The following is a 23230-nucleotide window of genomic DNA, read 5'->3' as shown; positions in this document are numbered from 1 at the left end:
TCAAGTTGGCAATGACTCTGTCTTGCCAAATCTAGGGATTACCTATATCCTTATATGACTCAAACTCTCAGCACACTGAAGTAGATGATCACTTCTTTGAAACTCTTTCCTAGGTTTCCAGAATATCAAACACAACTGGTTTTTCTTCTATTTCCTTGGTTGCTTCTTTTTCAATCTCCTTTGTTGGATTCCCTTCCTCTGACCTCTAAATGGTAGGGCTCAATCCTTAGAACTCTTTTCTTCACCACCTGTACTTACTTCCTAAGAGCTCTCATCTAGTCCCCTGGCTTTAAATACCCTCTATTAAGTTGCGGTCTCCCAAATTTGTTTCTCCAGCCTTGACCTTTCCCGTGAGCACTAAGCTCATACATAAATTGTTTCCATGGCGCCCCCTCCCCCCAGCTGCCTAACAGATACCTTGCATATATTCCACCTAGAACAGAACTTGTAATTTTCCTCCCTCTCTGCCCTCTAACCAGCTCGTACAGGTTGCGTTCTCTGGAAGTAAATGTTGAGATGGAGTTTGGTGAGCAGGGTATTGATTAGGGATCAACATCTGTGGATGGGAAGGTAGAGAGGGAGTGAGATGCAGGACTGAGAAAAGAGAGAAGTTTTGCTGTGAGGCAGGCCCAATAAAATCTTGGCTCACCCGGTGGAGAGCTCTGGAGTGCCCAGGACCCATTAGAGTTGTCCCAGGCTGGGCCAGGTCTCTATGTTGCCACTACATCAGTCACTGAATGTGGGCTACTCTCAGAGGGGTGTGCCCTTCGATGAGGCAGCTCTCTGCAGCTGAGCAAACTGTGAAGGCCCTGACAGCTGGAGGTGTGTATCTCTGACTCAATGTTTCTGTCATCTCTGGAAACACGTTGCATCACCTAACAGTTTTCTAGAGCATATCAGCTTTGTGGCTTATTTTAACAGGCAGCCACATAGAGAATCCAGGTATTTTGCTAAATTTGGATATTTTATCCCAAGCTGTGAACATTCTTTGCTTAACATTAGGACACTGTTTTCCCCACTTGTTCTATACTGGCTACACTTGTGATCTCCTCAATGCCACCACCTACTCTATTTTAAAGAGATTTTTAAAAGGCCTATTCATGACACTGAAACTTTGCAACTGTGAGGGTCATCCCTGCAGAAATGAATTCAATAGGTGTTTAAAGACAAGCAGAAATTAAATGTAAAAAATTAACCCTGTACAGGGACCTCTACAAGTATCTTAAACTAAAATGGACTGAATATCTTTCAGGCCAGGTTTTTCCCAATTTATACTTGGTTGTTCAAAATAAAGTAATTTAGAAACTTGGTATGAACTTGTATTGTAAGGTGACTCCCTATTTTCTGAATGGTGAATTTTGAGGAAAATACCTTGCCTTATATTCAGGCGTATATGGTATTTAAGACTACACAAAAACCAGACAGATGTGTCACAGTGGTCAAAGTAAACCTTATTCTAGATACTGAAGGCAATTCCTTGCAAGTCCAAGCAACAAAACCACTTTTCTTTAGAGCAACACATCTTGAGAAAAACCTGCATTTCTGTTTCACCTCTATTTCATTTGCCACATAAAGCCCCTCTTGAAGACACAAGCGTTTCATGGAGCAAGTGACAGACCCTTAATTCAAGGCACAGATTTAATATTCCCACAACACATGGGCCCAAGAAACCAATTTCATATTTTATAAACCTGTTTTTAGAAAACTCAGCCTGTCCCCTTCTCTTCCAGGGTTGGTTGCCTCATCTAGGACATTCAGGTTGTCTTCTGAAGTCAAGAAATAATAATGAGGATGCCTGGGGGGGACCTCCTGCCCTTAGCACAGGTCTCTGAAGCCCACACACAGATTGCATTTGTGTTCCGATGGAAGTTAGGGATATTTTTGCCACTTCCTTCTGCCATCCCACTATTTGTCAAGACCTCAGGAATGGATGAATATAGAATTGAGAAATGAACATGTCGAGTAGAATAAGTTCCCGATTAGTAAGTTTTATTTTTAAAAAGTTCAACGAAGGAAAAACTTTTAAGTCATTCTCTACTTTTTAAAGCTTTCTACCAAAAGGAATAAGTTCTTAAAGTTTCATTCCCGTGCTTTTCCCAACTTCACTCTGCCTGCTGTTGCTAAAAACTTAAAAAGTAATATCATAAATAGGAATCGGTATCATGGTTCAACTTTATCACATGGTCTCTCAAGATGGCCTGAGGTCACGTGGACTGCCAGGTGGCCCGACTGGGGGTCACCCCTCACAGCCTCCTTTTCACATGACTCGTCTCCCACTTTATTTCTCTCCCATAACATCTTCTGGTTTTAAAAATTAAAACCAGTCATTATTACAGAACAACCCAAGGAATATCAGCTGTTATTTATTGACTAGATATTATGTTTTAGGAGGCTTTATGTAAACCGTCTCCTTGTGAAGTGAACACTATTATTAAGCCCATTTTCAGATAAGAAAGCTGAGACTTAAAGAAGTTAAGAAACATCATAGACAAAGCTATTTAAGTGGAAGGCTTGGCCTATCTGCTAAAACCCATGCTCTCAACCCAGCATAATGCCCCATGCTCATAGCTAAAATGCATGCAGCAGATTCTCTATTCCAGCCACCTCATTTTCAGGACAACGACATGGAAACCCAGAGAGGTAGCGTGACTCATTTGAGGTTACACAATAACTGACTCACATCGTAGCCTGGATCTTTCTTGTCTAAGTCCAGTGGTCCAGGTACGACATGATGCTGCCTCCAACATGATTAGGATTCTGAAATAAGGGACTCATTGCTCACACTGGCTTTTGACTCAAAGAAAAATGACTTGAAATCGTAGTAGAGTTACGTACAGGCAGACACTTAGGAGAGAAAGTAGTGACTGTTCATTTCCAGTTACTTTTCAGCTTCTTTCCATTCATTCTCATCATGCTAAATTGGCAACCTTTGGTGATGTCTACATCAAGTGCTCCCATTGATTTTTTGTCTTAACTGTTTGGATGTTTGGGTATGACTAGGAAGAAACTGCTTTTGCTCATCTCATCTTCTAGTTTGCTCTAACTTTACCCATCATGCTTGTTTAGAAAATGAGACCAGTAGAGTGGTCTTTCTTTGATATATTTTGCATGCTGCATATTAATGCTGATTTTCCGAGGATATACAGAACATTTTCTTCCTCTAAGCTTCATCACTTGCCCATCCAATATCTATCTATCTATCTATCATCTGCTTACCTATCTATGTGTAATTATATTTTTATTTGATTTCTGTAATGACCAGATGAGAAAACAGATTCACACACCAAGCCAAGTATGATAAAAGAACTGGTTGTCTCACAGACATGATAGTTGACTTTCTATACACTCTGATTCAACTATGTTTTTGCTAGAACATTTCACTGAGCATGTTGCAGAATTCAGAACCACTTCTGAGGTCAACTACCAAACCTACAAATTAATAAAATTAACAAGGACCGTGACTCCATGCGGTGGTGGCGCAAGAGAGGCTATCTCACAAAGTATGCCTCAGATTTTCATCTACACAACTCTTCTGAAAGATTGCCTGGCTGGAATTTCAATTCTTATTTGCCACGGTATTAATGCATACTATTTTTCATGGATGAAAACAAATGATTGTGTTGAAGAATAATTTGCCACTTCTGTAAGTGGAGTTTGATAGAACTATTCAAAGCCATGTGATCAATGAATTATTTATAAACTACAGTACTAACGTTTGATAGCAATGCTATTGTTAAGGATCTGTCAGACGTTCCAGTAGAGCTTGGCTGTATTTTTTTTTCCTGTCTGAGTGTGGATCACTTGCCCATTTTAAACTGTAACAAGGGGAACCTTGGTGGAGAGAATGACATTTTATAACAAAAATCACCACTGGCTCAGTAGATAGCAAAGAAAATTGCCCTCTCCCCAGGTACATTTAAATTCCCAGGTACACAATATTTGGAGGTAAAGGAGTTGGAATAAGCATATATTTTTCTCAAAATAAAACCAAGTTGGTTTATTATCAAGGAGAATGATACAGTATGTTTTTATATAAAGTTAACATACAAATAAAATTCTAGGCAAATAAATATTCTAGGCATTCAATATTCTACTCATTCTCATACTACCCTTTCCACACTTATAGGGATCTCTGTCCCCTGACAGAGTCAGACCTACCCCCTCAATTCTCTCAAGGCAGCATTTCCTAACATCTGCTTTTCTGAACACCATCCTCATTAGGATGAGGAAAATGTGATGCTCACAGCCATGACAGACAACACTAACCTACTGCAGCACTATTACTGCCCTCTTTGCTGCTCAGCCTGGCTTGGCCAAAGTGTAATTAACCTGTTAGCTGTCTACGCACTGGTATTCACTGAGGATGCACTCCACTACTCACATTTTATAGGAAGGGCAAACAAAATTTTTAAAGTTACATAGCCAGGACTGGAAGGAATGTCTAAATCCTACTTTAAATCAGTTTAACAACTGTTCTAGACACTGTGGAGAGAGGCACCATGGAGATAATGGCAGAAGAACAAGATACTACCCCAGTGCTCATTAGCTCACTGGATCACCCACTACATTATCTCTATCTCTATCACTCTATAGATCTATTATCTATCTATGTATCTATGAATCTATCTTTCTATCTCTTTTATCTTTTTAGAGTAAAGTATCTAGTTCCTGACCTTAAAACCACAGATGCTCAATGAATAATAGGAATACATAGGATTTGGACATACAGGCCAGGTCCCAGGAGTTGGTTAACAAAAAAAGTAGCCATGTACATTAGAATGAACTGGGTTTCCCTCATTGCTCCCCAACCCACGCTCTGAATTAAAGTACACGAGATCTGCTGAAACTTACACAAGAGATAATTGTTAATTCTCGTGTGCCACTGAGACTTTGTGGTAACTTGTTATGCAGCAGAAGCTGACTAATACACTAGATGTGAAAAACCCACTTATTTCCCTCCTGCCAACAGGGAATTTGTAAACATGTCATAGACACAGAAACAGTAAAAAGTGACTTTGTGTCATGGCAGTTATTAGAGAGGCTGGTTTTGGGCTCTGATAATATTTTCTGTCAGATAATTTACCCCCAAATTGGCCTGAGAACATTTATTTTGCCTGAGGTCTCACATACAATGATACAACTGCCAATTTCATGGAGGAGGGGGAGAGGAAGTGATTTTAGCGCTCCTTACTTGCTTGCTTCTTCATAAAGCTACCCATAGTTGCAAATAGTGGTAAAACTCCTTTGGATAATCTGCATTTTTTTCTTTATAGAGAGAAACTGGCTTTTTGAAATCTGATTAAATGTGTCTTATTTTTAGCTGAATATACACCAGCCCTGATTCAGCCATAAGAAAGGAGTTATTAGTCAGTTTAGGGAAGGTAATGGATGGGACTGTGAAACATGTGTTTTCCAGAATGCAAATAGAAGGCAATATATAGGAATGGTGGAGGCACTCAGCAGTGGACTAAAATTACAGCCTCACTTAGTCACAACCCATGGTCTTTGCCCATGGGCTGAATTAAGTAAGACATTTACTCATTTTCACAGCAACTTGTATAAATAGCTGCTGTAAGGTCCATGAGTTGAAAAAAGAAAGCAGATGTTGTTCAACTTTATGTCCCTGCTACATGACCTCAAGCCTGATATTAAGTATATGCTCACTAAGCATTTTTTAAATAGACACATAGGAGCCAGAGTGAACCTCTAAAAATGCAAGACCTGTCCTGTCACTCCTCTGTTCAAAACCTTTTTGTGCCTTCCATATCACCCAGAGATGACCTCAAAGTCCCTTTGATGACTTTCAAAGCTCTACATGGTCTGACCTTGAACTCCTACTGTAACCTCATCAACTCATTCATTCTTCCCTAGCCACACAGTCCTTCCCGTTTTTCAAACTCACCAAACTTATTTCTGTCTCAGGACCTTGGCCCTTCTCACGTGACTCCATGCAGTGGTGGCGCAAGTGGTGGCCCAAACTGCTCTTCCCTTGAATATGTGCCTGGCTCAGTTCCTCACTTCCCTGAGGTCTTTATTCAAATATTTCCCTCTCCATTTGACCTTCTATGGCCACCACATGTAAAATTATATGTAAAATTACATGTAAAATTACAATTCCCTGCCTCACTCTCCAACTTCCTGCTTCCATGCACGGCTTTGTTTGTTTAATTTTTTCTTTATTCTTACCCAATATACCAGTAGATATTGATATATTTGTCTCTCTCTCTAGCTAGGGTGTAAGCTTACTCAAATGAAGACATGCTTCTATTTTTTGGTTTACTGTGAGATCCTAAGACAGTACTTGACACAGAAGAGCCACACAGTACGTATTTGTTAAATGGGTGATAGGTTGGCGGTTTGTGCCATACGTTGGGTGATTCCATGACGAAGAAACACACCTCGGCAATGAATTCTGTTGCCTCAGCTTAGGACCAGGACTGTCTCCGCAGAACTCCCTTAAAAGGAATGCTAGTTTTAAGACAGGTGGAAGGTGTATAGGAGATAATGCTTCAAGTTGTTTGTGATTATCTGATCCTGACAACTGGAGTAATAACCCAACCTGGTGCCAATGTGCAGTGTAGAAGCAGCAGCAAGTGTGACTTAGTTGCGTATTGCAAAGCAGTCTACAGCTTTGTACTGGTGAGCAGGAAACAGCCAGATGAGTGTTGTGACTTATCAGTTGTGTCTCCCTAAGTAAGATAAAATAGTTGATGCATTAGTATTTCCCCCGTCTGCTGCTTGAGTTTTAGGAATAAAAAATCCAGGGCCAGGTAGGCCCCCCACTCCACTCTATGCTCCTGAATTATTTTAGGGGAAGGACTTTTAAAAAGCTGATTCAGGACTTCCCTGGTGGTCCAGTGGTTAAGAATCTGCCTTCCAATGGAGGGGACGTGGGTTTGATCCCTGGTCGGGGAACTAAGATCCCACGTGCCTCTGGGCAACTAAGCCCCGCGCTCCGCAACTACTGAGCGTGTGGGCCACAACTAGAGAGCCCACGTGCTCTGGAGCCTGGTGCCACAACTACAGAGAAGCATGTGTGCAACAAGGAGCCCGTGTGCCACAGTGGAGGATCCTGCATGTGGCAATGAAGATCCCGTGTGCCTCAACTAAGACCTGACACAGTGAAAAATTAAATAAATAAATATATAAATATTTTTTTAAAAGCTGATTATTTTCTGATAGAAAGAAGTAGGAAGAGACACCCTAGAAATTCTGAGCTCTGGAAAAGATTGTGGCTGTATCTTTGCCACAATCTCAAAGCCTTAGAGTAAGGCTCTAAGAACAAAAGTTACTTCGCTGGCTCTCCCTGAATGGAAAAGATGGGGGCTCAAGTAAATGGTTCAAAAGTGCCATTAATGTAGCATTCTCCAGGTCAAACCAAACCCAAAGGGAAGGGACTACAAAGCCTTGTCTACCTTGAGTATCTTCTATTAGTTTCATCTTTACCTTTTTCTGTTACATTCACATCCACATATCCCTTGCATAGGCTTTCTTGAATACTGGGATAAAAAAATGCTTAAATCTGATAAACTGAATTGGTGGGCTAAAGAAAACTCAAATACAATGTAAACTAAAGCAGTTTTGAAATAATCCAAATGATAGGGTATAAAATGATTAGGGATGTAGTATGTAAAAGGAAAATTCCAATCTATCAAATCCTGGCAGATAGATAGGAGATTGCACGAGAATCCAGGGAAGAGCAAACGCTTACATTTATTGAATATTGGCAATGTATGAGCAAAGCGCATTACGCACATTATCTAGCATAATTCTCTTTATAACCTCATTAAGCAAGTAGTGTCATCTCAAGTTAATGATAGGCATTAGAAGGTTAATATAACTTGACTAAATTATTACAATATTATTTTTTACCAATCAGTAAACACTTGTAGTGAAGTTAGGTAGCTTGTCCAAAATCAAACAGCTGGAAGTGGCAGAGCCATGATTTAAACCTGGGTCTTTCTCTTCCCAAGTCCTTGTCACTATACCCCACCACTTCACTGGTAGCATGATAGGACTGACTTGATAGCACCTCAAAGAAATACAGTATTACACAGAAAACAGCCCATCTGTAGAACTCATTTACCAAAAATGGCATTACAGGAAAGCTCAAAGGTTCAAAAATGGTTCTGGATAAATTCAACACTTACCCACATCTTTGTCTATGTATCATATTTTAATTAACTCACAAGCTGAATAGTACTGCTTACAAGATTTCCCATCTCCATGCCTTTGTATGGACATCGTTCTTTCACACAGGATGCCTCCAACTTGAATTCAAATGCTACATATTTTCTGAAACCTAAAATGCCTGTTTTCTTTGAAGCCATCCCATATTTACTCAGGAACATAGATACTTGCTTCTTTTTACACCTCATTGGGACCCAGGTTTTTTTTTTTTCTGATTTATTGCTATGATGCAGAGTAGACATGCAGAACATTGTTATAAAATGAATGTATGAAAATAGATACAACTCCTACTCCACAAGAAGTAAGAGCCAGAACAAAAAGAATAAAAATTCTAGGAATAAACCTACCTAAGGAGACAGAAGACCTGTATGCAGAAAATTATGACACTGATGAAAGAAATTAAAGATGATACAAATAGATGGAGAGATACACCATGTTCTTGGATTGGAAGAATCAACATTGTGAAAATGACTCTACTACCCAAAGCAATCTACAGATTCAATGCAATCCCTATTAAACTACCACTGGCATTTTCCACAGAAAATGGAAACAAAAAATTTCACAATTTGTATGGAAACACAAAAGACCCGGAATAGCCAAAGCAATCTTGAGAAAGAAAAATGGAGCTGGAGGAATCAGGCTCCCTGACTTCAGATTATACTACAAAGCTACAGTAATCAAGACAGTATGGTACTGTCACAAAAACAGAAATATAGATCAATGGAACAGGATAGAAAGCCCAGAGATGCACCCATGCACATATGGTCACCTTATCTTTGATAAAGGAGGCAAGAATATACAATGAAGAAAAGACAGCCTCTTCAATAAGTGGTGCTGGGAAAACTGGACAGCTACATATAAAAGAATGAAATTAGAACACTCCCTAACACAATACACAAAAATAAACTCAAAATGGATTAAAGACCTAAATGTAAGGCAAGACACCATCAAACGCTTAGAGGAAAACATAGGCAGAACACTCTATGACATAAATCACAGCAAGATCTTTTTTGACCCACCTCCTAGAGAAATGGAAATAAAAACAAAAATAAACAAATGGGACCTAATGAAACTTCAAAGCTTTTGGACAGCAAAGGAAACCATAAACAAGACCAAAAGACAGCCCTCAGAATGGAAAACATATTTGCTAATGAAGCAGCTGACAAAGGATTAACCTCCAAACATACAAGCAGCTCAGGCAACTCAATATCCAAAAAACAAACAACTCAATCCCCAAATGGGCAGAAGACCTAAATAGACATTTCTCCAAAGAAGATATACAGATTGCCAACAAACACATGAAAGAATGCTCAACATCATTAATCAGTAGAGAAATGCAAATCAAAACTACAATGAGATATCATCTCACACCGGTCAGAAAGGCCATCATCAAAAAATCTACAAAGAATAAATGCTGGAGAGTGTGTGGAGAAAAGGGAACCCTCTTGCACTGTTGGTGGGAATGTAAATTGATACAGCCACTATGGACAACAGTATGGAGGTTCCTTAAAAAACTAAAAATAGAACTACCATACAACCCAGCAATCCCACTACTGGGCATATACCCTGAGAAAACCATAATTCAAAAAGAGTCATGTAGGGCTTCCCTGGTGGCACAGTGGTTGAGAGTCCGCCTGCCGATGCCGGGGACATGGGTTCGTGCCCCGGTCCAGGAGAATCCCACATTTCACGGAGCAGCTGGGCCTGTGAGCCATGGCCGCTGAGCCTGCGTGTCTGGAGCCTGTGCTCCGCAATGGGAGAGGCCACAACAGTGAGAGGCCCGCGTACCAAAAAAAAAAAAAGAGTCATGTACCAAAATGTTCATTGCAGCTCTATTTACAATAGCCAGGACATGGAAGCAACCTAAGTGTCCATCAACAGATGAATGGATAAAGAAGATGTGGCACATATATACAATGGAATATTACTCAGCCATAAAAAGGAACAAAACTTGAGTAATTTGTAGTGAGGTGGGTGGATCTAGAGACTGTCACACAGAGTGAAGTAAGTCAGAAAGAGAAAAACAAATACCGTATGCTAACACATATATATGGAATCTAAAAAAAAAAAAAAGAAGAAAATGGTCAGAAGAACCTAGGGGCAAGACAGGAATAAAGATGCAGACCTACTAGAGAATGGACTTGAGGATAGGGGGAGGGGGAAGGGTAAGCTGGGACAAAGTGAGAGAGTGGCATGGACATATATACACTAGCAAACGTAAAATAGATAACTAGTGGGAAGCAGCTGCATAGCACAGGGAGATCAGCTCGGTGCTTTGTGACCACCTAGAAGGGTGGGATACGGAGGGTGGGAGGGAGGGAGATGCAAGAGGGAAGAGATATGGGGACATATGTATATGTATAACTTATTCACTTTGTTATAAAGCATAAACTGACACACCATTGTAAAGCAATTATACTCTAATAAAGATGCTAAAAATATAAAAATTAAAAAAAATAAATAAGAAAAAAAGAAGTAAGAGCCAGAGCTGCTTTCGTTGACGTCATCCCAGATCGGCACCTTTGAGAGCAGCCAGGCCTACTAAGAACTTGGCTTTGTGTGGGCCACTGGTCTCATCCCTTTTGGCATCTGTGCATATCCTTCTAAAACCTCTCTCACTTGTTATTAAGGAGGTACAGGTAAAATATTAAAGATAATTTACAAAGATGGGATTTTTTACCCAGTGCAAAACATCACATGCATTAAGCAATGTTTTGGCTGTCATGGTTTACATCAATACTTGATACAGAATTCAGAGAAATGTTCTTCTCCTAGAAGCACATGAGGCAACTTTGTAGAAGGGAAATAACACCAGCCTAGGGGCCAGTAACTGTAATCCCAGATATGCTATTTTGGGCCATCATTTAATCTCACTAAGCTCAATTTTCTCATTTATAAACAAAATTAATCATATTTTTCTGCCTGTTTTGGAGGGTGGTTCCAGGAATCATATGAAAACATACTATGTCAGATATGTTCTGTATAAGCATAGTTTAAATTTTTTTTCACTAAGTAACAAAACCCCATAACTTGTTAAGACAATCGTGATCCCATAAAACCCAACATGGATTGACCAACCAGCCCATTAGACAGCTGGGTGGGTGGGAAGAGAATATTTAAATCTATCACAAATCAGATTTCTTTTAAATAAGGCACTGTCTTATTTCTGAGGTTGCCTACTGCTAGCAATACTATCACATTAAAATTCATAGAGTTTCTTTCTTCTTTTTATAGGGTTTAAATATCTCAAAGGTGAATTGGGAGGAAAAACAACTCCATGTTTAATGTGATTACTGCTCCTCAAGGTTTCAAGTCGACATTTAAGACCTTGTCTCAAAAACCTTAATGGAAGGTAAAATTATGCTAATTAGGATAATGGGAATTTATTTATCTAAGTATAAGGATCCTTTTGGGGAAGGAAGATGCTTCCTTGGGCAGCTCCCCCACTCAAGTGGGAGTGGAAAAAATACATTGGGAAAGTAATAAAGGTTTGCTGCTCTATGAAACTATATTTAGAAGTCACTATTTTCCCCTCTGCTTGGGGAAGATTTAAAGCTATGACCAAGACTCTGAAGGATTTCTCAGGGGTCTGAAACCAGTAGATATTCACCCATCCCTCAGCCTCTTGTGTAATTCTTCCTTCACACACACACACACACACACACACACACACACACACACACACCCCCCTCTGCAATGCTCTTTGGATCTCACTTCCCCCATTAAGCCTGCCTGCATGAGGATAACCCTGCATGTCATACTGAGCTCATCATCCTTCTTTATCACCCTTTTTGTTGTTCCTCCCAGGAAAATGGAATACTCATTTTATTGGTCAGATTCTAGATTACTTTAGGGAACATTTATTAGTGGATGGAGTCACTGCAAATTAAGAGGTTACACATATGGTGTTGAGGAACAGTATCAAAACTCTTAAGAAAGTTCAATGTTAAAATAGACTTTGAATGAACTAATGAACATTCTAAATCTAGAATTCTTTCCCTAATATCTGTCTCATGTCTACAGAAGTAGACCCCTTATAAAAGTCGATGGCATAATAAATTTTCTTGGTTTTCTTTCCCTTCCAGATAACTGAGTTTGATTTTCTCCTTTATTCATACTTGCAGTTCTGAGAATCAGTTACAGGCCACTGTAAGGAAGGGTATAGGTATGACAGGTGAATAAAAGTAAGTTTTCCTGTCTAGGCATTTGTGTTTTTGAAGTTTTATTATTGGGTTCCAAGGAGTTTATTCTTGTATACTCGAAATATTAAATGATAAGCTATCTCAGGCCTCCTCCTCTCCGAACTCTGTCTTAGAGATGTGGGCATTTACAGTCTCTGGCTGAAGGAATTAGTGGGAGCAAGTATGGTACGTGCTATCTCTTTGGAGTTTATAAAAGCCTTGTGAAAGCCTTTATTTCTGAGTCAGACTGGGACTGGGGCTTTGCTTGACTCTAATGATACAGGACATGCCAACAGGAAGAGCAAATCCCAAGTTCTGCCAACCTCGTGGTCTCTTTTCTCAGAGACATTGACTGGAGGGGAGAGGGTGGCATGTGTGTTTCATTAGACATGACACCTGGATGTACCTCTCTCTCTGCTTTTCTCTCTTCTATATCTTACTTCGGAGGTAAGTGTGAATACAATCACTGGAGGCACCTTGCTAATATATAGATCCTCAGTAGTTTCACGGGGAGGAGATTCTGCATTCTACCGGGCTCTCATGTGAAGCAGGTGCTGTTGGTCTGTGGACCACACACAACAACGGCCTGAAGCTTCAACTCAGCTTGCCAGACAGTGCAGCCCTCTGCTAGAGTAGCAGGCACAAATCCACCCACCAGGCAGCTGGTATTCTTCTTTCTTTTGCTTCTACTGCTCATATGAACAACTCCCTCAAGCTCTTTTCGTGGAGGGATGATTGCAAATGTAGGTAGGGTCTCCTGGTGCTAATACTATACTAGTACCTCCAAGATGTTACCACTCTTTCTGTATTCCACTATTCTTTTTAGAATTCTAGATTTAAAACTGCAGTAGTGAAGTACTTACTATCTAGAGGATGATGGCCAATGGCCAGAAGGGTATCACTGTCACTTTTATTCTTTTTTCCCTTGACTTATATTTAAGTTTCTTAAGACATCCAGTCTCCATGGAAGCCATCATCAGTGAAGTTGCTGATATTTCTGGAGACTCCTGTGCAAGGGCTAGTAAGAGCTTTTTCAAACGTAAGGACATCAGAATTAAAATAACTTTCACAAACACAGCTTTAAACACAAATGGAAACTCAGCAAGGCTACAGAGGCACATGAGCCAGCTTAACGAGTCAGGCAGGGAGAGAGATAATTATTCTCGTTGGACTGAGAATGTTAGCAGCCTCTGTCAAACACCTGTTCCGTGGTATCAGTAATAATACTGAGTTCTATTTCTTTATGTGATGGTTCTTCTATAAATGTTACTGAACATTTGCTTTGTGTCAGGGACCATGTGAGGTACTGCAGGAATTACAAAGATAAATAAGACAAGTGCCTGCTTTCCAGAGATCTAAATGCAGGCCAGAACTAACAGATTAATAATATGAGTTTGTAAAGGATTTACTAGGCCATTAATCTATCCATCTAATAGGTATTTATTAAGCCACTGCCACGTCCCACATCACATTAATTATCATGATGGCCCTTATTTTCCTCTATATTCTAAGATTATTTCCTCCAAGGAAATGTGGGTTGGAGAAAAGCATTCTAGAGCATGTTCTCCAGTAAAGAGTGTGGGATTTTAGATATGACTTAAAATATACAATACATTTAAAGTTATTCTTTGGGGTAAGAGCAATGCATCAGGTGATGGGGGGATTTGAGTTCCCATTCCCATTTAACTACTTGTCAATTGTAACCTTGGGCAGAATATTTATTTTTCTCATGTATAAAGTAAAAACACTGACTTATGTAATCTCCAAGGCCCCACTCAGCTATAAGTTTCTTCTGTGCTAATCAACATTGGGTTTGAAATCAGAGAACCTGGTACTTCTGCTCACTAGCTTGTGAGCAAGCTTTCCTCGGCAAAGCCAATGGATGTTCCTGAAGCCAGATTCCTCATCTGAAAATGAAGAGAGAAATGATGCTATCTAGAATTGCAGACCTGGCATTTTAACACAACGCCTGGCACTTAGTAGGAACTACAAAGCTCTTTTTCAATGGCTGAATACTTTTCTGCTTTGTGAAAATTAAATGAAATCATGCATGTGAAAGAAGTTTGGAAATGTTACAGCCCTGTTACAATAATGGTTCATATGCTTATTATGAACTCAGTTTACATTATTTAAAAAAAAACTTCCCTGTGTCCTGGGCTGAACATGGTTCTTTATCCAACATTATTTGTTAAAATGGGGGTGCATCTCTAAATTCCACAGCACACATTAAAACAGTAAACATTAAATTCCACAGTACACATTAAAACAGTAAGTCTGGGAAAAAATGACTGGGTATGCCATTTGCTGAGCTATTAAACTTCCCATCAGAAAGCTAGAAACTCAGAAAAGCCAGCAATCCATTCTTAACATGCCTACAAGATAAACTAAACAGGAAAAAAAACAAACAAAAACAAAAACAAAAACAAAACAGCTTGGGCTCAGAGACTTCCCTGTAAGGTAACTTTATTCCTCATTTCTAACATTTCCAATTTCCAGGCAACAGTCTCTTAGTATGGACTTGCAGGTTTTATATGAGAATGACAAGAAGTTTAAAGTATGAAAATGCGTTGCTTCTGTTGCAGAGAATTTGTCTTAGGTTGGAATTTCTCTGAAATGATGGTTTGATTTCAGCCTGTCAATGTTATTTAAATGCCACGGTAGTTTTTTTCACCCTGGTCCCACCACAGCCCCAATCTATCCCACCATTCTAGGTTTTCAGCTGCTGCTTTCCTATTCTTGAAAAGGGTTGTAGGGAGGACCAGATGTAGTTTGGTCTGGCTTTGATGTTCTTCATACTTCTCATGTTTCCCATGAATGATTTCTCTCATTGAGAGTTAACTTTGAGCTGCAGGGAAAGTTGAATGTTCTCAAAAGACTAAAAAAAATTCCCTTAGGTGTGTGATACAAAGAAAGAACATTGCTGCCTTATTTCTGCTCGAGTTCATCTATCTAGAAAGGCAGGTCAGTGGGAAGGCTGGAACAAAGGCTAGGTTAAATTAACACTGGTTCCAATATTCACTATTTATATATTGCACCAGGAAACCGTTTGGGGGCCTCATGGAGTGGGCTGGAAAGGAGAGAAGGCAAAGATGGCTATGAATAAATGGCATAATAGATGAGAGCTAATGTTTCCTCAGGGGTAGTATGGGCCAGATATTTTATTGGTAAGAACAGCAGCAAAAATAGAAGCTATACCAATAACTACAAAGAAACTACCATTTAACTGAGTGCCTACTATGTGTCATGTACCATAAGAAGGTTGATCATATATGCTGATTTTCTTATTCATTACAAAAACCATGTGATATTTTCACAGATGAGGAAGTGGAGGTAAAAGGACGTTAAGTGATTTGCCCAAAATTATGTAACTAGAATAATACAGAATTAGGTTTCAAATCAAAGTCCATCTCAGTCTATAGCCCATGGTTGTTCCATTTCATCATGTTATGGAGTATCAAGAAGGGTCTCAAGAACATGTGCATGGTGGCATTATCTTTTGCATACCCCTGATTTCCATGGCTTATATGAGAAAAGAAGGAGTTGGCTCTGGGCTGACAGAGTGACCCCTTTTTGCTGACAGAATAAAAGAGCACAGATATTTTTTCTTGTTTAAAGCTAAAATTAATCTGAATTATCAGATGTTGGCAAAGGGAAAGAGAAGTGGTAGCAAAGGTAGACAGCATCTACTATTAAAGCAAGCATTTTTTTTTGCCAACAAAAGGGTGGCCCCTGGCACTCTGAGTCCACTCTCCCTGCACAGCAGCTGAGCTGCATCAGGGTCAGGTGAGCACCCTGAGACTTGCAGCAACTGATTCACAACCAGCCTGTCTGAGTGCCCCAAGCCTCAGTCTCTTCATGCAGCAGACAAGCCACAACGGGGATAGACAAGCAACACAAACCCAGCCCTCTCCCTGTAGTGGCCAAGCCACAAGAAGACCAGGTGAGCACCCTGAGCACCACCCTTCCTGTGCAGCAACCGTAGCCCCATCAAGCTGGTGGGCACACACAGCCCACATGAGTGACGGGCTCTGGGGGCCAGGGGAAATTGTGCTTCTAGACCACGTGGAACAGCTCCCACACAAGACTGCTCCTTCAGGACTGAGGGAGGTAACCATTTTACCTAATACAGAGGAGACAGAGGGATATGTTCCAAACCAAAGAAGAAGGCAAATCCCCAGAAAGAGACCTTAATGAAATAGAGATAAGCATCTTACTTGATAAAGAGTTTAAGGTAGTGGTCATAAAGATTCTCACCAATCTCAGGAGAAGAATGGATGGCCACAGAGACAACCTCAACAAAGAAATGTAAAAGAAAGTAGCACACTGAAGTTATAGTTGAACTGAAAAATACTCTAGAAGGGTTCAACAGCAGAATGGAAGCAATAGAAGCATGAATCAGCAAGCTGGAAGACAAAGCAATGGAAATCACCCAGACAAAGCAGCAAAATGAAAAAGGAATTTAATAAAGAGAGGATATCTTGAGGGACCGCTGAGACAACATCGAATGGAATAATACTCTCATTATAGGGGTCCCAGAAGAAGAAAAGAGAGAAGGGACCAGAAAAATTATTTGAAGAAATAATGGCTGAAAATATCCCTATTCTGGGAAAGGAAACAGATATCCAGGTCAAGGAAGCCCCAGAGGTTCCAAACAAAACTAATTCAAAGAAACAACAAAAAGGAAAATTACAGGTCAATATCCCTGATGAACATAGATGCAAAAATCCTCAAAAAAATTTTAGCAAATCAAATTCAACAGTACATTAAAAGGATCATACACCATGATCAAGTGGGATTCAGTTGGAGATGCAAAGATGATTTAACATCTGCAAATCAATCAACATCATACACCATATTAACAAAACAAAGCATAAAAATCATATGATTGGGCTTCCCTGGTGGCACATGGTTAAGAATCCACCTGCCAGTGCAGGGGACACAGGTTCGAGCCCTGGTCCAGGAAGATCCCACATGCAGCGGAGCAGCTAAGCCCGTGCACCACAACTACTGAGCCTGTGCTCTATAGCCTGCAAACCACAACTACTGAGCCCACGTGCTGAAACTACTGAAGCCCGCACACCTAGAGCCCGTGCTCCGCAAGAAGAGAAGCCACCGCAATGAGAAGCCCGCGCACTGCAATAAAGAGTAGCCCCCACTCGCTGCAACTAGAGAAAGCCTGTGCACATCAACGAAGACCCAACACAGCCAAAAATAAAATAAATTTATGAAAAAATCATATGATCATCTCAATAGATAAAGAAAAAGCACTTGACAAGATTCAATATCCATTTACCACAAAAACTCTCAACAAAGTGGATATAGAGGGAATGCGCCTCACCATAATAAAGGCTATATATGACAAATCCACAGCTAACATCATACTCAGCAATGAAAAACTGAAAGCTTTTCCTCTAAGATCAGGAAAAAGACAAGGATACCAACTCTTACCAGTTTTATTCAACATAGTATTGGAGTCCTTACCATAGCAATCAGATGAGAAAAATAAATAAAGAGAGCCAAATTGGAAAGGGAGAAGTAAAACTGTCACTATTTGCAGATGACATGGTACTATATATAGAAAGTCCTAAAGACTCCACCAATAAACTATTAGAACTGATAAATAAATTCAGTGAAATCGTAGGATACAAAATTAGTTTACAAAAATCTGTTGCATTTCTATATACTAATAATAAACTATCAGAAAGAGAAAGCAAAAAAAAAATCCCATTTAAAATTGCATCAAAAAGAATAAATATCTAGGAATAAATCTAACTGAGTACTCTGAAAACTATGATATTGATGAAAGAAATTGAAGATGATAAAAAAAAGGAAAGATATTCCATGTTTATGAATTGGAAGAAATTATATTGGTAAAATGTACATACTACCCAAAGCAATCTACAGAGTCTACACAATCCCTATCAAAATATTCATGGCAGGGCTTCCCTGGTGGCGCAGAGGTTGAGAGTCCGCCTGCCGATGCAGGGGACACGGGTTCGTGCCCCGGTCCGGGAAGAGCCCACATGCCGCGGAGCGGCTGGGCCCGTGAGCCATGGCCGCTGAGCCTGCGCGTCCGGAGCCTGTGCTCCGCAATGGGAGAGGCCACAGCAGTGAGAGGCCCGCATAGTAAAAAAAAAAAAAAAAAAAAAATATTCATGGCATTTTTAACAGAACTAAAACAAATAATCCTAAAATTTGTATGACACTACAAAAGACTACAAACAACCAAAGCAATCTTAAGAAAGGAGAACAAACCTGGAGGTATCATGCTACTGCAAAACTACAGTAATCAAAACAGGATGGTACTGGCAAAAAAACCCAGGCATATAGATCAGTGGGCAGAAAAGAGAGCCCAGAAAGAAACCCCCACTTATTTGGTCAATTAATCTACAACAAAGGATATACAATGAGGAAAACAGTCTTTTCAATAAATGATATTCAGAAAACTGGACAGCTACAAGCAAAATAATGAAACTGGACTATTTTCTTATACCATATACAAAAATAAACTCAAAGTGGATTAAAGACTTAAATGTAAGACTGGGGACCATAAAATTCCTAGAAGTAAACATAGGCCGTAAGCTCTCTGACATTGGACCTAGCAATATCTTTTTTGGATCTGTCTTCCCAGGCAAGAGAAACAAAAGCAAAAATAAACAAATGGGACTACATCGAACTAAAAAGTTTTGCACTGCAAAGGAAACTATCAACAAAACGAAAAGGCAGCATACTGAACAGGAGAAGATACTTGCAAATAATGTATCCCTTAAGGATTTGATATCCAAACTGCATAAAGAACTCATACAAATCAATATCAAAAAGCAAATAATCTGATTAAAAAATGGGCAGAGGACCTGAATAGATATTTTTCCAAAGAAGACACACAGGTTGCTAACAGGCACGTGAAAAGATGCTCAACATCACTAATCATCAGGGAAAAGCAAATCAAAAGCATAATGAGATATCATCTCACACCTGTCAGAATGGCTATTACCAACAAGACAACAAATAACCAGTGTTGGCGAGAATGTGGAGAAAAGGGACCCTGCTTGTAATACTGGTGGGAATTTAAATTGGTGCAGCCCCTGTGGAAAACAGTATGGGGGTTCCTCAAAAATTAAAAATAGAATTACCATACAATCCAGCAATTCCACTTCTGGGTATTCATCTGAAGAAAACAAAAACACTAATTCAAAAAGATAGATGCACTCCACTATTCATTACAGCATTATTTATAATAGCTAAAATATGGAGGTAACCTAAGTGTCCACTGACAGATGAATAAATAAAGAAAATCTGGTATATACATGCAATGTGGTAATATTTAGCCATAAAAGAGAATTAAATCTTGCCATCTGTGACAACATGGATGGACCCAGAGGGTATTATGCTAAATGAAATGTCAGACAGAGAAAGACAAATACTGCATGATTGTACTTATATGTGGACTCTAAATAATGAAACAAAACAAAATAGAAACAGACTCATAGATATAGAGAACAAATTGGTGGTTGTCAGAGCGGAGGGTGGTGGGGGGTTGGGCAAAATAGGTAAAGGAAATTAAGAGGTACAAACTTATAGTTATACAATAAGCATGTCATGGAGGTGTAATATACAACGTAGGGAATATGGTCAATAATATTGTAATAACTTTGTATGGTGGCAGATGGTAACTAGATTTATCATGGTGATCATTTTGTAATGTACCATTATGTTGTACACCTGAAACTAATATAATATTGTATGTCAATTACAATTCAATTAAAAAAACTCTCAACGTATCTTTTTTATGTGAGTACATCCCTAGACTCTGGCACTGCTCCTGAAGTGGAACACTGAAAACAACACAGGGGCATAGGGAATGTGAAATAGAATTATATCATTTATTTTTACAAAGTTTTTCTGGCTTTAGCAGGTAAAATAGGAGTTTGGTAGAGATGGAGCACGCATGCATTTAATCTACAAGCTGAAGTCAGATCTTTTTCTGAGCTCCACCTCCTCCACTTCACTGTACCCAGATTCTACACTATCATCTCCTCAAACAGGTATTTTTAGTGGGAAATTGGCTAAAACTCTGAACAAGTAGGGGCATTTTAGAGGTTATTCACATATCTCATCTACTGATAAGGATTTTCTAGTTATGCTAAATGCTGAAGGGTTTGACTGTCCAGTTATCTACATACAGACCTTTCTTTTGTTTCTTCCTTCAGGGGTTCTCAAATTTTAATAAGCATATAATTAGAGTTGTATAATGTAATGGTCTTAAGTAAGATCCAGATGTGGCATCTGGAAGCACTATTCATAGGACCTCTCAACTTCATACTTGATTTTGCCATGCTCTGAGCATTAGAATTTTGGAATGTCTTCATTAGTCTGAATTTGTAAGAAGTGTCATTCTAAGAGATCTTTTCAAAAGTCACAAACCTGTCTGGACACAATGAGCTAGGACATAGAGAGCTCTCAGGAAATATCAGAGCTTTCTTTGACTTTGCAAAATTTTAATCAAATGCTAGGCTGGTTTATGTCCAAGAGTGTTTCCTATGTTTTCCTCTAAGAGATTTTTAGTGTCTGATCCACAGCAAGATCTTTTCTGACCCACCCCTAGAGTAATGAAAATAAAAGCAAAAATAAACAAATGGGACCTAATTAAACTTAAACGCTTTTGCACAGCAAAGCAACCATAAACAAGACGAAAAGACAACACTCAGAATGGGAGAAAATATTTTCAAATGAAACAACGGACAAAGGATTATTCTCCAAAATATACAAACAGCTCAGCTCAATATCAAAAAAACAAATAATCCAATTAAAAAATGGGTGGAAGACCTAAATAGACATTTCTCCAAAGAAGACATACAGATGACCAAGAGGCACATGAAAAGATGCTCAACATCACTAATTATTAGAGAAATGCAAATCTAAACTACAGTGAGGTATCACCTCACACTGGTCAGAATGCCCATTATCAAAAAATCTAGAAACAGTAAATGCTGGAAAGGGTGTGGAGAAAAGGGAACCCTCCTGCACTGTTGGTGGGAATGTAAACTGATAGAGTCACTATGGAGAACAGTATGGAGGTTCCTTAAAAAACTAAAAATAGAACTACCATATGATCCAGCAATCCCACTACTGGGCAAATACCCTGAGAAAACCATAATTCAAAAAGAGACATGTACCACAATGTTCATTGCAGCACTATTTACAATAGCCAGGACATGGAACCAACCTAAATGTCCATCGACAGATGAATGGATAAAGAAGATGTGGCACATATATACAATGGAATATTACTCAGCCATGAAAAGAAACGAGATTGAGTTATTTGTAGTGACGTGGATGGACCCAGAGTCTGTCATACAGAGTGAAGTAAGTCAGAAAGAGAAAAACAAATACCGTATGCTAACACATATATATATGGAATCTAAAAAAGAATGGTACTGATGAATCTAGTGGCAGGGCAGGAATAAAGATGTTGACATAGAGAATGGACTTGAGGACACAGAGGGGGAGGGGAAAGCTGGGGCGAAGTGAGAGTAGCATCGACCTATATACACTACCAAATGTAAACTAGATGGCTAGTGGGAAGCAGCAGCACAGCACAGGGAGATCAGCTCGGTGCTTTGCAACAACCTAGAAGGGTGGAATAGGGAGGATGGGAGGGAGGTCCAAGATGGAGGGGATATGAGGATGTATGTATGCATGTGGCTGATTCACTGTGTTGTGCAACAGAAACTAACACAGTATTATAAAGCACTTATACCCCAATAAAGATCTATTTTTAAAAAGTGCTAGGCTGGGAGTTTTGTGCACCAATATCACAGTCTATGTGGTATGATCCCAGGAGTAATTACTGCTGTTTGAAATAAAAATCAGGAGTCCAGTGACAGTCCTTATTTTAGCGGTTATCAAAAGGATGTCACAATGTTACTAGTGTGCTGTGAACCCTTCATGTGTTTGCGTTCAAATTTTGATAAGTAAGTACGATTAATTTTTGCTACAACTGAGGGTTCATATTATCATAGTGATTTCTGTCAGATATGATGTTGTGCTGAGTGAGATTTAGGAAGCCCTGTAAGTACAGAAACCTGCTGACAGAAGAGGCTAATAATGATATCAAGTCAGCATGAAGAAAAGAGCTTGGGTTACTCAACAATTTTGCATTGTGGGTATATCAGGGAGCTTAGGGAAGTAAACAGTCTGCATTGGGTTGAGGGGCAATCATCAAAGAGGAAAAAACAATGGCTATTTTGGTATACATTGAAATATTATGCTATTTTAATAGAATCGTGCTGTAATTATAATGGACATATTAATTGTTATCTTCAGTCTCTTAATTGCTTTAACGTGTGACCAAAATTTCTGGTATTTTAAAGGTTGAGGATCACTAGTTTAGCACCCCAAAACCTTATCCTTCAAATACTATAAGGAGAGCAGCTCAGTATTTACCCAGTGAATGGGAATCTACGATCCACGTGCTTATGTGTGGAATGCTCCAGATTCTCAGGAGGGTTTGGGATTTGAGGAAGCACAAAAGTACGGAGGAATGGCAAGTTTGGAACTTCCTTGTATTAAAAAGCTGGGAGAGTGACAACAGGAAATCAAATGCTCAAAAAATAATTTAAAAAATACACAGCTAATTAAAGTTGCTACATGCAGGACTTTGAAGGGGCAGAATATCAGTGGTTGAATATGTATTTGATGAATAGATAAACAAATGAACGGTAGAACTGGAATTTGGACTCAGAACTACCTAATCACCAAAGCCCACTTTATCGAGCTATTACATATTAGGCATAAGCCATAGATCTATTTACTACAGGTCAGCCAAAATTTAATTAACAAGATTAAACTTGATCATG

Source organism: Tursiops truncatus, chromosome 10 (genome assembly GCF_011762595.2).
Source record: "Tursiops truncatus isolate mTurTru1 chromosome 10, mTurTru1.mat.Y, whole genome shotgun sequence".
Lineage (NCBI taxonomy): Eukaryota > Metazoa > Chordata > Mammalia > Artiodactyla > Delphinidae > Tursiops > Tursiops truncatus.
Note: the sequence above shows the minus strand (reverse complement) of the source record.